General features: G+C 40.8%; 1 protein-coding gene across 3 annotated transcripts in view; it reads left to right on the top strand.

Annotated features, from left to right (window-relative positions):
- Positions 1-24,135, top strand: part of Inpp4b (inositol polyphosphate-4-phosphatase type II B) — a 726,443-nt gene that overhangs the window by 212,230 nt on the left and 490,078 nt on the right. For all 3 annotated transcript variants that reach the window (XM_037206141.1, XM_037206136.1, XM_037206137.1), the window contains exon 3: positions 21,948-22,362. The gene's annotated coding sequence lies outside the window, so the exon portion shown is untranslated. The remainder of the gene's footprint in view (positions 1-21,947; positions 22,363-24,135) is intronic.

The raw sequence follows: 24,135 nt of genomic DNA, 5'->3' as shown, positions 1-24,135 counted from the left end.
AAGCACCCTGAAGTTCTGCCGAGGAGACAGCAAGGAAGGGTGTCATCCTAGGTGGTGTCATGAGTGACTGTGAAAGGCTGGTCTCCTGCAGCCTGTGTGTGACTGTGAAAGGCTGGTCTCTACAGCCTGTGTGTGACTGTGAAAGGCTGGTCTCCTGCAGCCTGTGTGTGACTGTGAAAGGCTGGTCTCTACAGCCTGTGTGTGACTGTGAAAGGCTCGTCTCTACAGCCTGTGTGTGACTGTGAAAGGCTGGTCCTACAGGCTGTGTGTGACTGTGAAAGGCTGGTCCCTACAGGCTGTGTGTGACTGTGAAAGGCTGGTCTCTACAGCCTGTGTGTGACTGTGAAAGGCTGGTCTCTACAGCCTGTGTGTGACTGTGAAAGGCTGGTCCCTACAGGCTGTGTGTGACTGTGAAAGGCTGGTCTCTACAGCCTGTGTGTGACTGTGAAAGGCTGGTCCTACAGGCTGTGTGTGACTGTGAAAGGCTGGTCCCTACAGGCTGTGTGTGACTGTGAAAGGCTGGTCTCTACAGCCTGTGTGTGACTGTGAAAGGCTGGTCTCTACAGCCTGTGTGTGACTGTGAAAGGCTGGTCTCCTGCAGCCATGTGTGACTGTGAAAGGCTGGTCTCTACAGCCTGTGTGTGACTGTGAAAGGCTGTCTCTACAGCCTGTGTGTGACTGTGAAAGGCTGGTCTCTACAGCCTGTGTGTGACTGTGAAAGGCTCGTCTCTACAGCCTGTGTGTGACTGTGAAAGGCTGGTCCCTACAGGCTGTGTGTGACTGTGAAAGGCTCGTCTCTATAGGCTGTGTGTGACTGTGAAAGGCTGGTCTCTACAGCCTGTGTGTGACTGTGAAAGGCTGGTCTCTACAGCCTGTGTGTGACTGTGAAAGGCTGGTCTCTACAGCCTGTGTGTGACTGTGAAAGGCTGTCTCTACAGCCTGTGTGTGACTGTGAAAGGCTGTCTCTACAGCCTGTGTGTGACTGTGAAAGGCTGTCTCTACAGCCTGTGTGTGACTGTGAAAGGCTCGTCTCTACAGGCTGTGTGTGACTGTGAAAGGCTGGTCTCTACAGCCTGTGTGTGACTGTGAAAGGCTGGTCTCTACAGCCTGTGTGTGACTGTGAAAGGCTGGTCCCTACAGGCTGTGTGTGACTGTGAAAGGCTGGTCTCTACAGCCTGTGTGTGACTGTGAAAGGCTGGTCTCTACAGGCTGTGTGTGACTGTGAAAGTCTCATCTCTACAGGCTGTATCAGACACTTCAGTGCCTCACAGAGCTTCTTTAAAGTCTCCTAAGCAGGATCTTTTAACCATCGCTCATAATGCAGGGCTTTTGTTCAAATGAGAATATATTGAAGAGACATATTAATGAGTGGTTTTGGACAGACACATACCATGAAGAATAGGAAATATGCACATTACAGCATGAAATGTCATTTGAGGAAAAGTTCTCAAATGTTAAGAACGATTAATTAGTTTTGCCATATGGTAGCTAGGTGAGGGTTTTCAAATGAAAAAAAGGTGCATAAATTACTTCTTCTGTTGATATCAAAATTCATATCAACTCAGTGAATTAAGAGTGACCATTCACGGGTTCATGTGCAACAGGGTTCTCTCTAAGTATGTTAAGGGGTTGAAGTCATGATGGGGTAAATTCTTTACTAGCGTTTAAGGTCATGTTTCCACTTCTTTTTTTTTTTTTCTCGAGACAGGGTTTCTCTGTGTAGCTTTGCGCCTTTCCTGGAACTCACTTGGTAGCCCAGGCTGGCCTTGAACTCACAGAGATCCGCCTGGCTCTGCCTCCCGAGTGCTGGGATTAACGGCGTGCGCCGCCGCCACCACCACCCGGCCATGTTTCCACTTCTTATAGTTCCTGGCATAACCTGGTTCTTTGTGAGTATAGAAATGAGTCCCAGCTTTCTTGCTGACAGTCAACTGGGGTGATATCCTAGCTGCTTAAGACTTATCTCAAGTCTGGGCTACATGGCTCCTCCCATCTCCAAAGCCAGCCCTGGAGAATCTATCAGATCATATCGGTCTGATTTTAGGGTCATGTTTTCTTAGACATTTACCTGACTAGGCCAGAGCCACTCAGATAACCATATTTTCAAATAATTTGAACTCAACCAATTGTTTTCCCAATCATGGGAGCAAAAGTCCATTGTATTCACAGTTCTGCTCAAGTTGAAAAGGATGGAAATCTGTAAGTCGTATAAGACAGGAGATGGTAATATTGGGAGTCATCTTAGAATCCTGCAGCAAAATAAACCTCGTTGGTTTTAGGAAGGCAGCTCTAATGCTGTGTGAAGGGTGGATTAGCAGGATGTGGAGATGTAGTCCTCTTATGTGTCACCCCTACTGCAGCAGCTCCTGGAGGCTGAGGGTTTACCATGTCATGAAGATGAACATAGAGGAATAGGGGTTGCCATAAGCATTTTATGTGTTTAGCATCTTAGAGGGTGTGTGTGTGTGTGTGTGTTCCATAGTCACAAGAGCGGGCAATGCCAGGGTTCATCTAAACAGGTAAAGCAAGGATGTGAAGAGACAGATGACAGACCTTCAGGGTGCAGTGGAAAGACCTTAGGGTGAGGAAATCAGGGAGACGTGAGCATGATTCTGCTCTGTGGTGTCTGTGCCAAGGTGATGCCCACAGGTTGCCTCAGAAAGACCTGAACTAAGAGACCATTTAAAATGCCATGGAGTCACCAGAAGTCTCAAGAGCCAAAACATCCATTTTGGCAGAATTTAATTCTCATGGGTTTAATGGGATCTTTTAAATTCAATGTCATTGAGGTTGTACAATAACATGAATATCTTGTTTTGTGGACAAAATGGGAGGGATTTTATGGCATGCAAATTACAACTCAATTAACCTGCTTCAAAGGAAGATCTGTGGCATGGGCTCTGTAAACCTGGTCTGCTGCAGGAAAATGCACTGCTTTGTTTAAATTGGCATAGAAAATTGTACATATCCATGACATAACAAGTGATGTTTGGATACACCATGTATGGGATAATGTCAAACCAATATAAAACATAGGTACTTCTCAAACATTCATCTCTTCTTTGTGGTGATGTTCCACATCCCTTCTTCCAGCCTGTTTGAAGTGTATCATCATGCATCATCGTTGGCTACATCACCCTGCTGCATGAGAGAATACGAACACTTCCTTCTACCAACCACAACTTCTTTGTCACAGAAATGGATCTTTAAGGCATTGCTGAGATCTGGCCATGACCTCTGTTGTGAACAGAGACCTTGATCTTCTTTGACATTTTAGTTTCTTCTCCTGTGTCATCTTTGATGTTCCCGGATGTGTCTTAGCTCCCTTGCCTACCCTCTTTTGATCCGAAGAGCTTTTCTGTTGGAGTCGTTTCTTCCCTCCTTAAGTCTCTTCTGGAGAGAAGACAAATAGTTCACTAGAACGAGCCCACATCTTCAATTTTGTTCCACTTTATGCCCCATTTCTTCTATCCATTCACATAGTTTTTGCTATATCCACTATGACCAGGAATAATATGCATCTAGAGATGTCAGAAAGTAGATGGGCATCTGGGTCCAGAGCTCAGAAGAGAGAGTAAGGGCTGGGGCTTTTTTTATAGCAGAAGTTTTGTTTTTGATGAATAGGAAGGACATTAAAAATAAATTTATGTCTTTATTGCATTGTTAAAAGAAAAATGTTTTCATTTAACATGAAAATGATTGGTGTCAGCAAACTTGTTTTATTTACTTCATTAACATTTATAGCCCTGGACAGTATGGAGCTCACTTGGAGTCCATACAAAATAAAAATGCTGCAATTAGACCCACAGCCGTGAATGGAGCATCTACTCTGTGTGAGTCACTTAATCTCAAGGCATTGATGGTGTTGAGGAGATGGACTCTGGAGTGGGTACAATAGGTCTCAGTGCTCAATTTTCAATAGTTAGCATATGAACTTTGTTGAATTACTTAGTGTTGCCACATGTGAATGGAGGCAGGAAGAACACAAGTTCAAGGCCTATCTGACCTATAAAGACAGTTCAAACCTTGTCTGGGAAACTTAGCAAAATGCTGACTCAAAATTTAAAAACCAGAAAAGTGGAGGTGGATGTAGCCCAGTTTGTTCCTATCCAGGGTGTATGAGTCCCGGGATCACATTCTCAGAACACATATGTGAATAAAAGGAAGAAAACATTTAAAAATGAGAAGTCTGATTTACTCTCAGGATTCCTGTCTGTGGCAGTTTTGAAATAATAGCAAAGATCTCTAGAGGTTTTTCTACATACAGGTGAGTATCTGTGTAATAAAGCTTAGAACGGAGCCTCGGACATGGAAAACACAGAATGTCAGCTATTATTGTTTGTATACACCACCATATTCCATCCATACAGCTGTATGCCTGGTAGAGATGGTTTTCCTACTTATCAGTGAGAGAGAAGCTGAGGGATGTCTGAAAGTCTTAGGAATCAGGAGTATAGGTACAATTTAAATTACACTGAGTAACACTGGTACCCTGCATGATGTCCTAGGTTTAAGCCACATGTCCATGTTAACTACAGACAGTGTCATCCAAGGTGTTCCTTTTTCTCCTGCAAGGTAGTATAAATTATAAGTGACACGTGTCCAATGCTGTGTCTAGTGTACAGGACTCCAAAGATGGTGGGGAGTTGTGATCACCGTTGGCTTTACCCTGAACTATATGAGATTGACCTAACTTTATACAATTCTATCTTCTTAGGAGATTCACACTGTTTACCTATCTGCTGTTAAATATTCCCCTTGGTGAGGAGATTTGGTATACCAGGGAAAGGAGTTTACTTCCCCTCTCAATACCTTATTTTCCATTTATAGTTGGTGTTAGAGGAATTGTATGTGGTGCTGTAGGCAACCAAACAAAACAGAAACTTTATGAGCATGGGTTAAAATGTTCTGCCTGTGTTCTTTGCTTTCTGCTGAAAATAACAAAGAAATTATAGTATGAAAAATTCAAATAGACTACGCAGGAGTGAGAGCCGTCAGTAGCACTAAGGGCTGTTTAAATTTTTATTTTTGTGGTGTGCAGTCCTATGAATTTTAACGCAGTATAGACTTTCACAGCCACCAACCAATCAGATAGAGAAAGTTCATCATTCCTGTAAGCTCCTGGAGAGGAGATGTCTTAAGTGGACCTTTAACAAATAAGATTGGAAGGTTAAACCAAGAGATACAGAGAAGCATGTGAAAATGACAAGAAGTAAACTAGAATAAAATCAGACACCTAGTTCTCCAGTTCGACTGCTAATTAGTTGGAATTTGGTGGGACAGCCTGAGCCTTAAAAAGTTTTTCATTTTACTATTGCCTTCATTTATCTTAGTATCTAGAACTGTGAACCAGTGTTAAATCATATGAGATAGGACGTTTCAGAAATATTCATTGCTCTAATTGCCTAGGACGTGTGTTTTCTTCTTCCATTTCCTTCCTCTGGTCTACTCCTGAGACACAGTCTGTGTGCATGTAAGCGGGGGCAGAAGACATTTGGAGGTGGGTGCCATTCCCTAGACACCATCCATCTCTGTGTTTTGTTTCATTTTTGAGTCTGAGTCTCTCATTGCCATTGATGTTGCCCTAACAGGCTAGGCTGGCTAGCCTGCCATGCCCATACATCTTCCTGTTTCCATAGTTAGTATGGGGTTTAAAATATGAGCCAACATCCCCAAGTGTTGTGTTTTTGTTCTTGTTAATGTAGACTGGGTGGAGTATAGATCAAACTCAGTTCCTTCTGCTTGCCAGGCAAGTACTTAGCCCACTGAGCCATCTCTCTAGTCCTGGAACTAACCTCTTCATGAATTTTAAAGTGCACAAAGCAGTATTAATCATAATTGCACTGTTGTACAGAAAAAGCTATAGAACTTATATTTCATATAACTGGACCTTTTTTTCCATCGGATGCAGTTTCCCATTACCCCGTGTCTCCCACCCCCGTGTGCTCTCTGCCTCTAGGTTTTAACTATTTTATAACTTAATCTAAATGGACTTGATAGTAGTGATCTTCCTATGATCAGCTTATTTTACTTACAGTATTCTCAGGGTAGATAAATGTTATTAATTATGGCAGGACCATATTCGTTTAGAGCTCACATAATATTCAATTGTATTTATGTGTCAATTTGTTTATCATTCGTCTGTCATTGGAATTGAGGCTGTCACCACATCACCGTTGCTGTCAACAATGCTGAAGTGAATGTGGGAGTATAGATAGCTCTTGGAGATCTTGATTTGAAGTCTTCTGCATAGGTAGAAATGGTATCACTGAATTACATGGTATTTCTGTATTATTATTTGTGGAGCCACCTGCCCATACCATCCACACATCCACTGTGGGTGTGTTTGCTATTCTTTCCCACCAGTGTAGACTGGGGCTCTGGTTTCCTCACCTCAACACCAGCATGCATTGCATTTTTTTCTTTTGATTTTTAACAGTGACCATCTTAACATGCATGAAGTCTTTTGTTTTGTTCTCATGCTGAGTGAAGCTGAGCATGGTTGTGTACACTATGTGACTACTCGTATATCATTTGGTGGGGGGAAAGTCCATCCATGTTTTTTACAATTGTTTAAGACTGGGTGTTTATGCTCAGCTCTGTTTTCTGTTTCTGTTTTGGATCTCAGGTAGACTTCAGGAAGTCTTTCTCCCATCCCACTGCCTTTTTGTTTGGTTGTTTTCTTGGTTGTACAGCAGTTTGATATATTACTACCAATTGCAGTTTTGTTTTGATTTTGTCCAATCCAAGAAGCACTGACTAAGGCCAGTGTCATGAAGATTCTCCCTTAGTTTTCTTCTGTGTATTGTTTACTTTTAGGTTTTATGTAGAAAGTATTTAATCCATTTTGAGTTGATTTTTGTGTAGCAGAAGAATGGGGTCCAACCTCAACCTTTTGTTTACAAGTGTCTACTTTTCCAGGTTATTTACTGAAATGCTTGTCCTTCCCACTGTGCAGTATTGATACTTTGTTGAGAATCATTTGATCATACACGTGTGCATTTATTTATTAGCATCATTCTGTTCTACATTTGGCACATCTGTGTCTTTAGGGCAGCACCATGCTATTTTAATTGCAGTGGTATTGCCATATATTTTAAAGTCAGGAAGTACAATACTTCAAGCTTTAATGATCTTTATTTAGATTGTTGTGACTGTTTGAATCTTTTGTAGATGCCTATAATTTTAAGATTACTTTCTATTTCTATGGAAAATGGCACTGGAATTCTGACGGGAATTGGATTGAATCTAAATCACTTTGAGTGTATGAGCATTTTAACAATATTAATTCTTTCAATATCCATTGTTCAGTGTATCCATTGGAAATTCTACTTCATCACATAGAGTGTATGAAATCATATTTCCTTTAACTCCCTTTAAAAACTGTGATTTGACTTACCATCCATCACTATGTGACACTTTACCACATTGCTTCTTCCTTCATGTTGACAGTTTTATCTATTTTTAATTAATTAAATTTGTTCTTAGATAATTTCACACATGTGCACAGTGCACACTGACAACTATCAGTCTTCATCTCCTCCCTGTCCCCATGGTCCCCATCTATCTACTCCTCAGAAATCTTTCTCTTGAGTTCATATTTATTCATTTTGCTTTGTGACCCACTGAGTACTCAGTGCCATCTATGTAAGCATTGGTTTGGAGCTATCTGTTGGAACCTGTTATGCTCAGCAGTAGATTCACTACTAATGATGGCGACTCCCTCTACCAGAATCTATGGAGAGCCGTTAAGGAAAGGATAGGGTATCTGGAGCCCCACCCCATTTCGTGACTGATTGTTGACAGAGCCAGTCATGTGCAGGCCCTGTGTAGGCAACCACAGTTGTAAGTGAGGATTGCAATGCTTGGATTGAGTCTAGAAGGTGGCCTTTCTCAGCTCTTCTCCATGTCTCTGCACTTTTATGTGTTTCTCATATTATTTCTGAAATGTTATAGTTTGGTTAACAAATTATAATAATGTGGTGTACTGCATTTCAAAAGAAGAATATAAAATTTGTGAAATGACCAGAGACCCAAGAAACTCCAACTTCTATGCTTTTTCCTTCCCTGAATAGTCTAAAAATTGCATTAATGTGATCCCCATGACCAGGCAAGATGAAGAATAAGCAAGTGCTCTGCCCAGGGAGTTCTGTAGGATTGGTATTGTTGTTGAGTAATTTATCAGATGATTTCATGTAGGCCATTTCCCCTTCTGTGCTTGTCTTTCTGAATTTCAGGAGACATTATGCTTGAGTGATAGACACAGCTTCTGGAAGAGTATCTGTTTCTCATTTATTGTTTTGCAGACAAAACTTTATGAAGTTGGTGGAAAGCCTTCTCTGATTGTGTTCCTAAGCCACATCTCATCTGAGAGTCATGTAGCCCCAGCTCCAGCTGTGATTCCCAGATCTGCTGTCTCTTGATGCTGCACTGGTCCTGCTCCTGTGAGGGAAGGTTATTCTGGGTAGCACACAGCAGTCACCCTCATCAACGCTGCTTTCTTATGTGCTGTCACAGGGTCAGTGTGGCCTGTAAGAAGCTGGACGCACATCAGTTATAAACTTACATGAGTTGCAGTGAAGTACATCTCAGCATTTATATCTCCACATCCTGGGACTGAGTGGAATTCCCCCCCCTTTTTTTTTTTTTTTTTTCGAGACAGGGTTTCTCTGTGTAGCTTTGCGCCTTTCCTGGAGCTCACTTGGTAGCCCAGGCTGGCCTCGAACTCACAGAGATCCACCTGGCTCTGCCTCCTGAGTGCTGGGATTAAAGGCGTGCGCCACCACGCCCGGCTTAGGAATTTCCCCCTTTTAATGCCCAATTTTTCAATAGAAACAAAGGCTCTACTCATAAAACCTCTGGCAGGCTAGAAGTGCATGGATTCAAGGAAAACCACTGTAGGAAGAAGAGGGACCATGTGATCATGCTTTGGTCCAATTGGAGGCTTATTTTCATATCCATTTGTCATCCTTCTTTCTGTAATCACTACCACTGAGTGTAAACATGAGTTTTCATTTACAAAGAACTTTCTATAACACTGTGGTATCCAGTAAAAGTCGGACTCCTTAATATTACTAACAGTTGATGTTTGTGTTTTTGGCTTGGAAGACTCCTTTTTGTAAGCAATCTTAAGGTTCATGACCTATGAGTATGTACAGTTTAATCAGGGTATGGATTTGGGTACTGTGAGTCATGAGACTGATGCATGGGGCTAAATAACCAGCCTGCAACTGAACCAAGTTGCTGCCAACCATACAATATTAATATGTTTTGTAGTACACACTCTTTGGTATATGGAATATATGATAAAATCTAAGTATCTTTTCTTTGTAATGGAAGGATATATTCTGAGAACATGATACTCTGGACACACATGTTATTTGTGAAGATTTCAGGAATCTTATGATTCTTTATATAATGATTCTGACAATCTAATGCATGTATATATGTATATATTACGAATTTTAGCTTTCCCAAATGTCTGCAGTCATAGCCCCCCCCAAAATTGTGTCTATTGCCATGTGATATGTGTGATAGCCAGTCATAAAATTGACTCAAAAATAGATGATCTTGTAGAATATAATAGGCATTTATTCCTGTAAAGCCCAATTTATTATATTATACATCCTCTGGGAATTAAAGAGCCTTCATTTATTATTAACTGTGTGTTAGTATACATCTAATAACATCCACTGTTAGCAAATACATGTGAATTAAGCTTGGGTTCAGTTAGTTGTTGTAGAAAAATTAAGACAATAATAGCATCTATACTGCATCTAATTTTACTCCTCTTTCATATGAAATCTGGAGGGTGACAGTCAAAGAATGCCAGTGGTTCTCTGATGTCACCATGGGAAGACGATTTCTACTGAACTTCTGTTCTCACCCAGAATCACCGAAGGACACGGTGGCTGCATCTCCATTGTCCTGTTCTCAGCAGGGGAAGGAAAAGGAGGGGGAAAGGCCACATACTCATTTCAGGAAGTTCTCCAGGTGCCCCTCTTACTGTTTCTGCTTCTATCAGAGGGACTGCAACTTCAGTGTGAGGAAGACTAAGGAATGATTTTTAGTTTAGATGCCTTCCGCTGGAGCTAGTGTGTGTGTGTGTGTGTGTGTGTGTGTGTGTGTGTGTGTGTGTATTTCATTTGATTCTCAAAAACTAGTATGAGAATTTGTTTCACTTACCCAGTGAGAGAAATTTAAAGTAAATGTCCTTTTATTCTGAGTGCTATATTTATCTCTTGTGGCTTTGTTAGGAGATGGCTCATGAGGAATCAGTGCTGAAGACTTAGTGGATATGCAGAGATGTTCATTGGTAGGACGTTTGTGAGGTGAGGACCCTGAGGATGCTTCCCTCAATGCACTAATGCATTCATGAGATCCCAGCCTCATAGGCTCAGTAGGAGGTTAGACATCCATTGAGGTATGCCTTTGAAGGGAGTATTTTGTTCCCACCCCTAGTCTTCTCTTTAGTTTCCTGACTCCCATGCGCTGAGCAGTCTCCTCTCCCAAGCACCCACCACCGTCAGGATACTCTGCTTTGCTTAGGTCCCAAGCAATGTGTCAATCAACTCTGACTGAGCTGTCTAAAACTGTGGTCCAAAATAAGCCTCACCCCTTTAAATTGTTTCCCTCTGACATTTTAACATGGTGGCATACAGCTGATTAGCACATTCTCCTTAGTGTTCTTGGTTAATATGGACTCTTAATAATAGGTTGATTATATTAGAATGGAGATGTCACATGTGGTAGAACTAGCTACATATTGCTATGCCAAGTTCTACTAACTAAAATAAAATGTCCCCATTCCCCAGCCTTGTAGCATTTTGAATGCACAATCCCCAGATAGAGGTAGTGCTTATATATGTGCTCTTGTAGAGTACTCAGTTCTCCCGCTGGCAGGACTTCAGGCAGTGGTGTAGTGGGGGGCTGTTAGAGCAGTGCCCTTGGTGCCTCACACGATTCCATTCTTGCTTCAGCTGGTGCTTTGGGGGTGTTGGGTGAAGCGAGCAAACAAACCAGCAGTAGCAAGGGCTTTAGAAACAGTTGACTCTTCAAGAAGCATTTTTCCTATTCAAGAGAAAATGAGTATGTGTGAAATTAGAATAATAAGTGCAACTAAGCGGATAAGTAGCTTCTAGGAAGTCATCAGCACCATGGGTATTTATAGATGGCCCTCCAGATGAGCTTTGTGTGCAAGAACATTTTGGATCATAATTTTTATGAGGAAAAAAAGCCTTTTGGGGGACAATGTGGTAAGTGTCCCTTTTAGAGATCTGTCAATGAAGTTTTAAAAACTTTAAGTTAATATAATATCCATCAATGTGAGTTTGAGCACAATATTCTTTCTTTAGGCAAAGGGAAAGAAAAGAGCCAGAGAAAAAGAGAAGAGACTCCTGGGCCTTTTCTTTTAGGGTAATACATAAACTCAGGCTCATACAATCATAATATGAAGCTTTTTTTCTGACTGAACAGAAACATTCAGATTCATTTTGTTGACTTATAGCCTGCAACATTGCCTTATGCTGGACTTGGCTAATGAATTAAATCAGCATCTTGACAACTGGTAGGCAGACTCAGCAAGCTCTGACCTTCCACCAGCAGCTTTGGGACCTTGATGTTAATCATACTAAGCCACTACTAGAAAATCATTAGGAGCTTTGAGGAGAATCTAGGTCAAGAGTCAAACCACAGAACAGCCAGAATGAATGTAGTAGATAAATATTTTTAAAGGGAGATGAAATTTCAATCTAGAGTCATAATGGAAAAACAGTCATAAAGAAAAATTGGAACATCCCATAAAACCTGAGAAATGTTTGGAGAGGAAGAGTGAGAAGATCAGCTCTTGTGTGTGACTGGAATATGCATGTAACTCACCAGGGCTGAGGGTGGGAGAGCAGACACCGGAGAGGTGGACGGAATGAGAACTGCCCAACGTGTCTGAAATTAGTGACCACGGCCCTGGCTGGACAATGCGATTTGGTCAGGACAGGGAGGGTCTTGACGGCAAGACTTCTTGCAGTTTTCAGTGGCAGATTCTGTGGAATATATTTTCTGAAGAAGCAGTATATTATTTGTAAATACTTGTGCAGAATGAGACCATATCCATATGCAAAAGAAGAGAAAACAAGACAGCATGAAAGGAAACCTACATTACCAACATCAAACCTTGTCTATACATCAGCACTTGGAAAAGCAGCTCAAGGGTTTCTGGTTTGACTTTAGGAGACTGACAAACCAGAATCCAGTGCACATTTTGTAGACACCAAGAAGTCTCCAGCAGACATGGATGGTGTCACACTGTGTGACAGCCCAGAATGAGGCATTTCATGACACATGAGGCTCCTGACACATACACATGTGACAGTCTGAGGAATCTGTGTGCTAATTCTCTAATAGTAAAGTAACAGAAGAATGAATACAATGACCCTCATATTTGCATATGCTCAGTTTTATGTCCCTATATAACATTTATCTGTTTTTCATATGTAATTTTACAATATTCCACAGAAAGTATGATCAGATGAATTATGGAATAGCTGCATGATAGCCAATAGACTGTATTAAAATTTGCCTCTTGATCATTTTGCTTGTTTTAGTTAAGAATTATAGGGAAGTGCTTATGCAGAACATTGCACAAATAAGTCAGAATGTAGTCTATTTTCCTCATCACCTCATATATAAGATTGAAATCAGTATTACAAAATATAAGGGCACTTAATAATCACGATAAATAACATTATGTAGATAGCTGTTATTTAGATGATGGACATTTCAGTCCTTCTAATTACTCTATAGTGTGTACACAATCTGTCATAATGAGAAAGGCAGCAAAGTGACAGTTACAAACTTGGAATCACCCCTTCACTTTGTGTTTATGAATTTGCCTCTGATTTCCAAGTTCCGAAAAGATTTATAAATGTTCAACAGATTGTCAAAACTGACACTTTCAAAAGGACTCATTTTATAATTTGATCTTAGTCCAGAGTTATCTGATTTCACTGTTCATTTTCTAATAAACAGAAAGATTGCCACTGGCTTCCTCCTGGAATTTTAGCACTTTCAAGGCCAGAATATTACATGTGAAATGATTGAGAAAATTCCTCTAGGCAAACATTCTTAAGATCTAAAATGTTTGAAAATATGTATTTGAACAGCTGTGTTTTAATCTGATATTTTAAAATTGCTTAGTGCTTCTTCATGCAGGTCTTATTTCCACATTAAATTCGCTGTGGAGTTAGGGACATTTGGTTTGCAGACTGTAAATTCATGTTTGCAGGAGGGAGTTGGCTCCCAGCATGGGGGGACTCTAGTGCTATCTCCTGCTGAAGCCCTCGGTGTCTCAGGAAAAGGCACAGTGGCCTTAGACACTGTGAACAAAATTGCTAATGAGTTACCACAGATTCTTAAACGACACTCATCACCGTATTCATTAGCTTTCCCCAAATGGAAAGATGCTTAAGGATAAAGGGATTTATACAGCAGCAAGCCTGCTTCTGAAACCTGCTGACAACCACCTTCCAGAGTTTAATCCTTTCTCAGGGAAGATTATCTAGTTAAAAAAAAGAGGATTCTGAGTGATGTAAGGAGTCATTGGAGGGAAAAAATCACCTGCACCTGGGTCATCTGTACTGCCATGTTTATCTAAATGATGTCTTCTGACTGGATCTGAAAAGCGTAATGTCCAGGGACTCTTGAAACCTGACTTGCAGCAAGTATGCCCCCCACAGTCACGATGTTCTCTTAGCACATTGTTCTTCCTGGGCACAGGCACAGAATGCCATGACATGGTTCTGAGGAAATCCCTTTGAATAAACAAGAACCTCTTAGTTTGGACATTAAGGTAGATAAAAACAAGCAGGACAACTGTAAGTTTGGTTTCCAATCACACCTCAGAGTAGAATGCTGGTCCTCTCTCCTACTGTTGGGGAGCCCCTAAGCAAGGCTTTCATTCCTCCCCACACCATGCATGACATCTTGGTGTTGTGAAGGCTGAGTGACAGCGTATGAGTCTCCAGCCCTTTGTCTGTTAATCATGTTTTAATGAATGAACTGTGACTTTCAGGACAAAGAAAACGATTTTCTTTTTGAGAATGAATGAGATGTTACAGCCTTAGAGACCAGAACAAAAGGTAGGACACAGTGCCTTTTATTTTGTGCAGCTGTGGAGCCAGTGGTTTACTGGCGTCCTAAAGTACTGGTCAGGGTGAGCTGATCATTTCAGTGAGAGTGGAGAGGCCATTTATTGAGGATTATTGTGGTTTTACAAGCAGCATGGTTTAAAAAGCTTGCATCCTAAATAAATACCAGATGGCTTTTATGGTAGTTATTAAACTGCCAGTAAAGACAGAAAGGGAGATGATTGGTCTGAAGCATTTTTTTCAGTTACCCTTTGTTGAATTAAAAAAAAGAACCCAAAATTTGTTCATCTCACTCCTGCATTAGCTTGTGGTCAGTTGGAACTGACCTCTACAAGGCAGATTGGCCTGGCTGCTGAGGCATCTTCACATGAACATCATTTCAGGGCACCATGACAACTGGACACAGGAGGGAGAAGCTTTGTCTTTTGATATCCAGTCCCCATACATTATATGGTATCCCTTTTCCCACATGTCTTTGGTTAAAAGCAAGCCATAAGACCTTTTCACATCCATGGAACAGAAATAAAATAAATAACAGAATGGCAGACAAGCCTGGGAATTAAGGACAGTTTTAAAACAAAAATTAACTTTCCGTTCCCATCCTCAAAACCAGCCTTGATTAAACTCAATAGGTTAAAAAACAAGCCATCAAAGTAGAAGGAAGGCTGTTGGGAGAAGGGTTCAGTGGGAAGATGAGTAGATGGAGGATTGTCGGGAGAAGGGTTCAGTGGGAAGATGGGTAGATGGGGGATTGTTGGGAGAAGGGTTCAGTGGGAAGATAGGTAGATGGAGGATTGTTGGGAGAAGGGTTCTGTGGGAAGATGGGTCGATTAGATGGGTAAAATGTGGATGAAAATGCCCTAGACTCTGTAGGAATGAATTTGTTTTTAAAAAGTTAAAAAACTGTCATAGCATTTCATAAACACAAGACAAGATAGATTTATAATGCAGAAAAAGGTTCTAGGTGGCCAGAATGTTAAATCTACTGCATGACAATCTTCATTTGTTCATTGCCAAGTTTATCCCATGATATCTGGATGACTCCAGGTTTGGTCAGTACCTCTGTTTATATGTGCTCACCTGGAGTCAAACTAAGAACTCTTCTAAACATCAAACTTTAGTGAATAAATTTTACTTAATTTAAGTAATTCAATTCCATACATCTGTGTTAATTCCACTATTATAAAAAAAAGCACCACTTTGTCTAGTCTTGGACTTTCTGTCATTTTGATGAGCGCGAATCCTCTCCTCATTGAGCAGCTAGAGAGAGCAGTATCCCCAGGAGAGAAGTTAAAAAGTGCATGTCATCTGTGACCCCAGTCATGGATACATTAGTTTGCAGTTGTGCAGACTGCTAGCATGAAGGTGTTTATTAGGCAGGGCCTATGAGGTACCACATAAGGTTCCTTCACAGCAGAGAGAGAGGCAGGAAGAAAGAGAGAGGTACCACAAAGACAGCAAAGACTACACAGTCCACCTCACACTACAACATGTAGGAACTGACAGCCTTAAAACCAATTCAGTCATTGGAGAATATAAGCCTATAAACACATTTTTTTTTTTTTTTGGTTTTTTGAGACAGGGTTTCTCTGTGTAGCTTTGCACCTTTCCTGGGACTCACTTGGAGCCCAGGCTGGCCTCGAACTCACAGAGATCCGCCTGGCTCTGCCTCCTGAGTGCTGGGATTAAAGGCGTGCGCCACCACTGCTTGGCAACACATTTTATTTAAAGGAAAATAAAAAAAAACCCAAATGAAAATAGTTATAATCATAAAAACTAAGATTTCTTGCAGATAATCAAAGAATAAGCCCTATTCTATACTGTAACAGCGCTTGTGCCCTCCATAGTTATGAGACGTGTCATGATTATGTGGTCCATGTCATTAGTCAATGCCATGGTGCAATAGAGTGACCATACTCTGAAGTCTTTCTTATAAGGCATATGATTTTTGGGTGAACTGCTTTCTCTGTGGTTGACAATAAAAATAACATCCACCTTATAAGATTTTTGTGAGAAGCAAATGATTCACTAGAAATAAAGTACTTATTGTTATAAAAGAGAAAAGTAAATATTTATAGAGATCATATACCCCCTCGCTTTTATGACTTTGACAGTGTGGGCTAGACTTTTTGTAAAGCATGCTTCTATTGGATTTTATCTAGGGCATTCTGTAGTTAGGTTTTTTATTTTTATTTTTATTTTTATTTTTATTTATTTATTTATTTATTTATTTATTTATTTATTTATTTATTTATTTTTACTCTTTGGGGGCCACCACTCAGCTCCCAAATAAATACACGAAGACTTATTTTTACTTATAAATGCCTGGCCTTAGCTAGGCTTGTTTCTAACCAGCTTTTCTAACTTAAATTATCCCATATCTCTTTAACTACATTTTGCCTCTGGACTTTTTCCTTTTTAACCTTTTTTAATTATATATATCTTTCTTTCCTTCTTACTCTGTGGCTGGCTGTACGGTTGGGTGACTGGCCCCTGGCATCCCCCTCTTCTTCTCCTTTCCTTGCTAGATTTCTCCTCCTATTTATTTCCTCTGCTAGTCAGCCTTGCCTATTTCTCTCTCCTGCCTAGCTATTGGCTGCACATTTCTTTATTAGACCAATCAGGTGTTTTAGACAGGCAAAATAATACAGCTTCAGAGAGTTAAATGAATGCAACATAAAAGAATGCAACACATCTTTGCATCATTAAATGAATATTCCACAGCAAAAATGAATGTAACACATCCTAAACTAAAATTCAACAACAGCATTCTCATGGTCACTCCTTGAAGGTCACTTTCTGTGTTTCTGGCACATCCAAGCTCTCATGTTCCTGTTCTCAGCTGGAAAATCGCCCACGTCTCAAAAGAACCCTATTCCTTGTCTTGGAGAAAGAGTGTTAAAAACAGAAAACGGTGCTGCCTGGGCTTCGTGCTACGTAAATGACAGTGGTGATGGGCACTGTCTGTACACATATCAAGGGAATATATGTTTTTATATGTGTTTATGGGTATATTCATATCAGCAAATGTTTTCATATGTAACTTACATATCACTGTGCCAATCACACACATATGTATATATACCATACACACACACACACACACACACACACACACACACACATATATATGTATTTGTCTACCTTCTAGTAGCTAGCTGATGTGATTTTATACTAGTCCAACTCTAATCCATTATCAGACATCCATTTTAGCCTGCTCCAATTGGCTACTCTGTGGGTTCTCACTTGAACAGCAAGAAACCTGGTTTCCTCCTCTACTGTGAAGTGCTAGCTTCCATGCCAGCAGTGTCAGAAATGTGAACCTGAATGCCCATGGGGTCGCTCTCTGTCGGCTGGAACACAGTGTTGATGTCCAGCTTTTCTGGCCTTTGGTCCAGTCTTTTAACACATTTACAGGACAACTAGACTTGTTTTTATATTCTGCATTAGTCTCGAGACTCCTCAGTGTGCTGGCTGATTTGACAAGTCTGCAGCCCATGCCTGGGTTGTGAATTACTGGGGATTTTGAGAAAGACATAGCATAGTATGTCCGTTATGATAATACTGTACAAAATAGTTTCACTGCTCTCAAAGATCACCCATGCTCCACCTGGTCAGTCTTCCATTCTTGTCTCCAGAGCTTCTAGTTTTGACTATCTATAGAGTTTTATCTTCTCCAGAATGTCATATGTACTTTTTTCAGATAGGCCTCTTCCAACTGGCAGTAGTTCTCCTGATCTATTAAATACTTAATACCTTTTCATATTGCTGAGCGATGTTTTATTTTGTATTACAAATGCATTAGTTTATTCTCCTATTGCAATGCACTTTAATTTATTCTGGTGCAGGTGGTTGTGCACAGTACAACCACCATTTAGTCAGTTTCAAGGTAAACCCAACTTTTCACATCATGGTAAGTGCTTGCTAGGTTGTATGATAAAGCTATCTTGAGCCATGGAGCAAATTGTCAACTTATCCTGCAGAGATGTTGTGGTTCATCTTACACTCTCATCAGCAAGGAATTAGTGGTCCTGTTGGCCTGCATTGTTACTGCAGTTGGTATTGTGATCATGTTATCATTAGACTTTAACCATCGTGCTGGCGTGCAGTAATATTTCATTTTTCTGTGAGTTGTATTCCCTAATGAAACTTTATTTTGCTTATCTTTTGTATACAATTTATCAGCAGTTTATCTTGTTCAATGAGGTATCTGTGCTGATATTTAGTCTATTTTTAATTCTGAAATTTTCTTCTTCTTTTCTTTCTTTTTTTTTTTTCAAGACAGGGTTTCTCTGTGTAGTTTTGGTGTTTGTCCTAGATCTCACTCTGTAGACCAGGCTGGCCTGAAACTCACAGAGATCCACCTGGCTCTGCCTCCCAAGTGCTGGGATTAAAGGCATGCACCACCACCGCCCAGCTCTGAAGTTTTGTTTTTTTTTTTCTTATGCTTACTTTTAAAGAGAGCTCTTTTATCTTCTGGATATCAATTAGAAAGGTTTTTTTTCTCTTTTTCCTGTAACTTACGTTTTTAAGCTCTTTACAGAGAAAAGTTTGAATTTAGCAAGTCCAGTTCTCAAGTTTTCTCTCACAGATTGTACGGTGCTGGTGTCTTTCCACAGCCACCGCCAAGGTCGCGGAGGCCTTTAACCGTGATTTCTGGTGACTCTTCTGGAGCTCGGTTTCTTCAGGTTCCGTCTTCAGGTTCTTGCTGTTTGGTGTTTTGCACTGAGAAGGTGGTTTACGATGCTCTACCCAGGTTCATTCTGTGTGTACGGAGGTGTGTGTGTTCTGGCACGTGTTGAAAAGGCTGGGCCTTCTCTACTGAATTGTCTTTGTTTTTTTGTCTAAGAGGAGTCAGCCATGTTTATGGGATTCTTTTTCTGGGCTCTCTGCTCAGTTATATTCACCTTCTTTACTAGTCCTTTGTCATTAAGTATTATTCATTGCTCTGTGCTATTGTTGATCTTGATTTATAGTTGTCAATGAAATGATATTGTAGAACCCCTATGAGTTTCTAGAAGGGTGTTTGCGGAGTTTCTAGGTAAGACTGACATCCTGGGAGAGTAATGGAGGAGAAGGGCTGCCCTGAATGTGATCCGCAGTATCTGATAGGCTTTTGATCAGTGTAGAATACAGAGGAGGAGGAGGAGGAGGAGGAGGAAGCCTGTGTGCATAGGCTCACCCTCCGCTCTAGTTATCTGCTTCCTGACCCGCAGGAGGTGAGCAGCCTCTTGTGTTGCATGCTTCCACTACCATGATCTTTAGCCCCACTTGAGTCTAAAGCAGCCAGGACAACTGGCCATCAACTCCAACTTCTTAAGCTACAAGCAAAAGGAGTGTATCTTGTATTAAATGTTAGACACAATCTAATACCTGAACATGAATCATAGTAAACCTGAATGTGAAATGCAAAACTATAAATGTTTCAACAGAAAATAGGAAAAGCTGTTTCATGAATTCAGTGACAAATTTTTAAATATAACAAATTCTCAGACATTCTCTCAGCAGCTGAATTATGACTAGTACTCTGTAGTTTTGTATAGAATCTTTTTAGAAGGTTGCTAACTATTTATTTAGTGCCTTTCACAGATATATGAGTATTCAGATAGTAAAATTCCATTTCTAGTGAGCTTTTAACTCTATTCCTATTTTCCAGTATTACTGTATTGATTATTCTACATAAACTTTAGCCGTTACTCAGAAGCATTTGTATCAGTTTGTTGCTAACTATCACATAGAGTATTGAGATTTTTATGAAATTTTGTTAAGTATATAAATGTATTTGGGAAGAATTAAAATCTTGATGGCCTTTCAATTCGTGAACATGAAGTATCTCTATTTATTTAAGTCTGATAATTTATTTCACTAAATATTTACAGACTGATGCATGTCAAGCCTGTAAATATTTCATACATATTTTGTTTTGTTCTAGTATAACTGTGTTTGTTTTTAATCAGAAATTTAATTGTGAGTGACTTGTGTGTAGCAAAGTGATTGGTTATTGTTCGGGAGCTTGTATCCTCAACCCTGATGGAATTCCTTATTTTCTTCTAACATTTTGGGTGCCATTTTTGACACTTTGATATTTTCTAAATATAAATATTTAAACTTAAATAACAATAATAAATGAACAAGTTCCCTCATATATACATATACAGACATTCACACACACACACACACACACACACACACACACACACAGACACACACAATCTCTGTTCCTATCTTAAGACAAGAACTTCCAGGAGGAAGTTGAGTCAGAGTTGTAAGAGAGGACATTCTTCTCTTTGTTCTTGTCTTAAAGGAACAGTGCCCATTTTCCTTTAATCACAATATGTCAGTTGAAGTTCATTTGAGGGTAAGTCAGCAAAGTCCTTCTGTATTCCAATTTTACCACGAGTTTTTGTTGAGTGCATCTACTGGATTTCATCAGAGTGCTGTCTCTATTGGTTGGTGGACTCACATCAGTTGGTAAGATTTCTTTGTGGCTTAGACTGTGTTGATATGACAGGTAACATTGATTTTCAAGTGCTGAACCAGATGTGAACAACTGGAATGAATCCCACTTGCCCTTAGGCTATAATTCCTTTTGTACATAGTTGAATATGATTGGTTTCCTTTTTGTTGAGGATTTTTACACATCTTATTCATAAGTTATTGACTTATGATTTATCGTTTTAATGTTTTCATCTAGTTTTTCTATTAAAATAATGCTATTTTAATACAATAAGGAGGAAGTCCTTTTGTTTCTGTTTTTCAGAAGGGATTGTGTAGTATGAATCTTAAAAGTTCTTATTAATAAAAACAGCCAGGGGTGGGGGATTTAGCTCAGTGGTAGAGCACTTGCCTAGCAAGCACTCTTGGGTTCGGTCCTCAGCTCTGACAAAAAAAAAAAAAAAAAAAAAAAAGGTGTGTGCCACAGTGGTGGTGGCGGTGGCGGGCGGCGGCGGCGGCGACACTGCCGCACGCCTTTAATGCCAGCTCTCGGGAGGCAGAGCCAGGCAGATCTCTGTGAGTTTGAGTCTAGCCTGGGCTACCAAGTGAGTTCTAGGAAAGGCGCAAAGATACACAGGGAAACCCTGTCTCGAAAAACCAAAATAAATAAATAAATAAATAAATAAATAAATAAATAAATAAATAAATAAATAAAATAAAAATTAAAAAACACCAAAAACTAAAAACTAAACAAACCTGGAGCCAGGTATTGGGTGAATGCTGGAAGATCAGAGAAGCAGAACAAACCACAGCTTCCTCACCTTGACAGTTCCTCAGCTGATCCTGTTTCCTCAGACTGGAAGCCTCTGAGTCCTCATTCAGAATGGATCTCAGCTCAACTGCTGCTCAAAAGCTTAAAAGCTTAACCAGGCTAGTTTCTTGTCCTCACACCTTAAATATCTTTCTGCTTCCTGCCAACACTTCCTGGGATTAAAGGCTCTTGTTACCATGCCTGGCTGTTTTCAGTGTGGCTTTGAACTCACAGAGATCCAGATGGATCTCTGCCTCTGGAATGCTAGGATTAAAGGTGTGTGTGCCACCATTTTCTGGCCTCTGTATCTAGTGGCTGTTCTGTCCTCTGACCCCAGATATGTTTATTAGGGTGCACAATATTTTGGGGAACACAATACCACCATAGGATTGTTAAATATTGTATCATTTATCCTTTAAATATTTAATAACAGAAAACAGTTATTGGGATCGGGTATTTTCATTTGAGGAGGTTGTTAACTATTTATTAAATGTCTTTAATAGGCTTATGAGTGATCCAATAGTAAAACTCTGTTTCTAAGTGACTTTCAATTTTTCCAGCATAATTTAAGAAAATCACTGAGCTCTGATTGAGACCATCACTACTGCTGCACACCTGTGAAATCACCGAGCTCTCACCGAGACCAACACCACCACTGTCCACTTGAAGAATCACCAAGCTGTCACTGAGACCAACACCACTGCACAACTGTGGAATCCCTGGACTCTGACTGGGACAAACACTTCTGCACACCTGTGGAATCACTGAGGTCTCGAGTTCTGACTGAGATCAACACCACCGCTGTCCACCTGTGGAATCCCTGGGCTCTGACTGAGACCAACACCACCGCTGTCCACCTGTGGAATCCCTGGGCTCTGACTGAGACCAACACCATTTCTGTCCACCTGTGGAATCCCTGGGCTCTGGCTGGGACAAACACTGGTGCTTGTCCGCTTGAGGCAAACAGCACAAACGGTGAGTTTTGAGAAAACCAGTCATATGCATGAAGTAAGACGGAGGGAGAGACGACTCAGGTAGGAGCACTTGCTGCAAAGCATGAGGACTTGAGTTCATAGCCCAGCACCTGTGTAAACAGCCATGTGTGGCCACCTGTAAACCCATGCTGTTGGAGGCAGAGAAGGGAGGAGTCGTTAGACTTGCTGGCTGCCGCCTAGAGGTTCACCTAGACATTGTGACAAAGGAGATAGGCAGAGGCGATCCTGGCGTCCTCCTTTGTTGTATGCACACCCACACATGCATATGTGCACCCCCATGAAGAGATGACAGATCATATGATTGATCCTTTCATTCCTTTCTCCTTCTTATTATCAACTCCCAGTTACATAATAACCAATTTTTTTTTTTTGTCTAGAAAATGAATAAATTCCTGGTGGTGAAAGAGTTCTCCCATTTAGTACAAATGTCCACAAATTACTTGCCATTTCTCCTACGATTACCATCAAAACCCTCTGATTTGGAAATAGGCTTCAGGGCCTGATGAGCTGGCTCTCTGTTCTCATTCTCACTGTCCCGTTGTCACAGCCATCTGCCCACCACACCTCACCTCTGTAGCCTTACAACAGCCCCTCGCCTCCGGATTGCCCAGCTTTTGTTTGCAGTCTTTCTTTGCTCAGAACCTTCAAGTACCTCTGCTGGCCGATGATAGCACATCCTCGGTGGCTCGGTCTGAATGTCACTTTTCAGAATACTTCTTCATCTGCACACTCTGCCGATCGCATGCTGCCCCTTTACTGAGGAAAAAGTGCTGCAGTTTCTTGGAATCTGCAGCACTTTACAAGCTCTGTGACCCCAACATGTCTTTTGCACAGTTAATCCTCTCCCCACTAGTGCCAGTGTTAGGCCCTAACTCAGATCCTTCACATCAGAAGTTCTTGTTAATAAAGCACAGTATTGAAAGGTGACATTTGACCTGTTTTCAATATGTTTTTGCAATAACAGAGAAGACAAGAATCTGTCAGAGTGGAAAGGAATTATTATTCATTTTCATAAGGCTCCATGAGAGTTGCAGGCAGGTTCTGTTTCCCCTTCCTTCTTTCTGGGTTCTGTGCTAGACCAAGAGTCCATGGAGAGCTTCTCAGTGTAGGTTTCATTGAAGGTAGCTAGTTGTTCTTTCTGTGACCTGTACCCTTACTTCCCAACTAAAGCCACAGAAAACAGACCTCGATATAAAAACGAGAAGATTCATATAGGCCTCTGAAATGGCTGGGGTGGTTTCCTTCACACCTCATAACATCTAACAGAAAAAAGCCTTCTAGAATTTCTTTTGACAGTAAAATTAGAAAAGGGCCCGCATTAGACTCTGTCCAATACTCAAGCAAGAAAGATGAATTTGTCTATGGCTTCTTTGACTGGTGGGCTAAAATGGCTTTGGAAATGCCCCAGCCAAGAGGTGCACATCCCTGGATGAGCTAGTTATACAGGAAGAGTTGGTGTTACCTGCTACACCAAGATAAATCATTAGCAGGAGTTGAAGGTGCTAAGCTTAGGGCACTTTGATGTGCTAGGAATGTGCAGTAGTAAGTTTCCTGTATGAATAACTTTACCAACCCAAAAGAATATCCCCCAAGACATTAGCCACACAGCTGAGGAGGGATCACAGAGAGCCTGTGGAGGGAGGAGGGCAAAAACAAGAGATCAGCTATTAGTTATTCTTCTATAAAAGGAACCAAGACTGAGTGTTGCTTTGGGACAGTCAATAGACAAGGAGGTTCTGAAACATGCCACCAG

This window comes from Peromyscus leucopus, chromosome 5 (genome assembly GCF_004664715.2).
Source record: "Peromyscus leucopus breed LL Stock chromosome 5, UCI_PerLeu_2.1, whole genome shotgun sequence".
Lineage (NCBI taxonomy): Eukaryota > Metazoa > Chordata > Mammalia > Rodentia > Cricetidae > Peromyscus > Peromyscus leucopus.
Note: the sequence above shows the minus strand (reverse complement) of the source record. Positions and strands in the feature narration are given on the sequence as shown.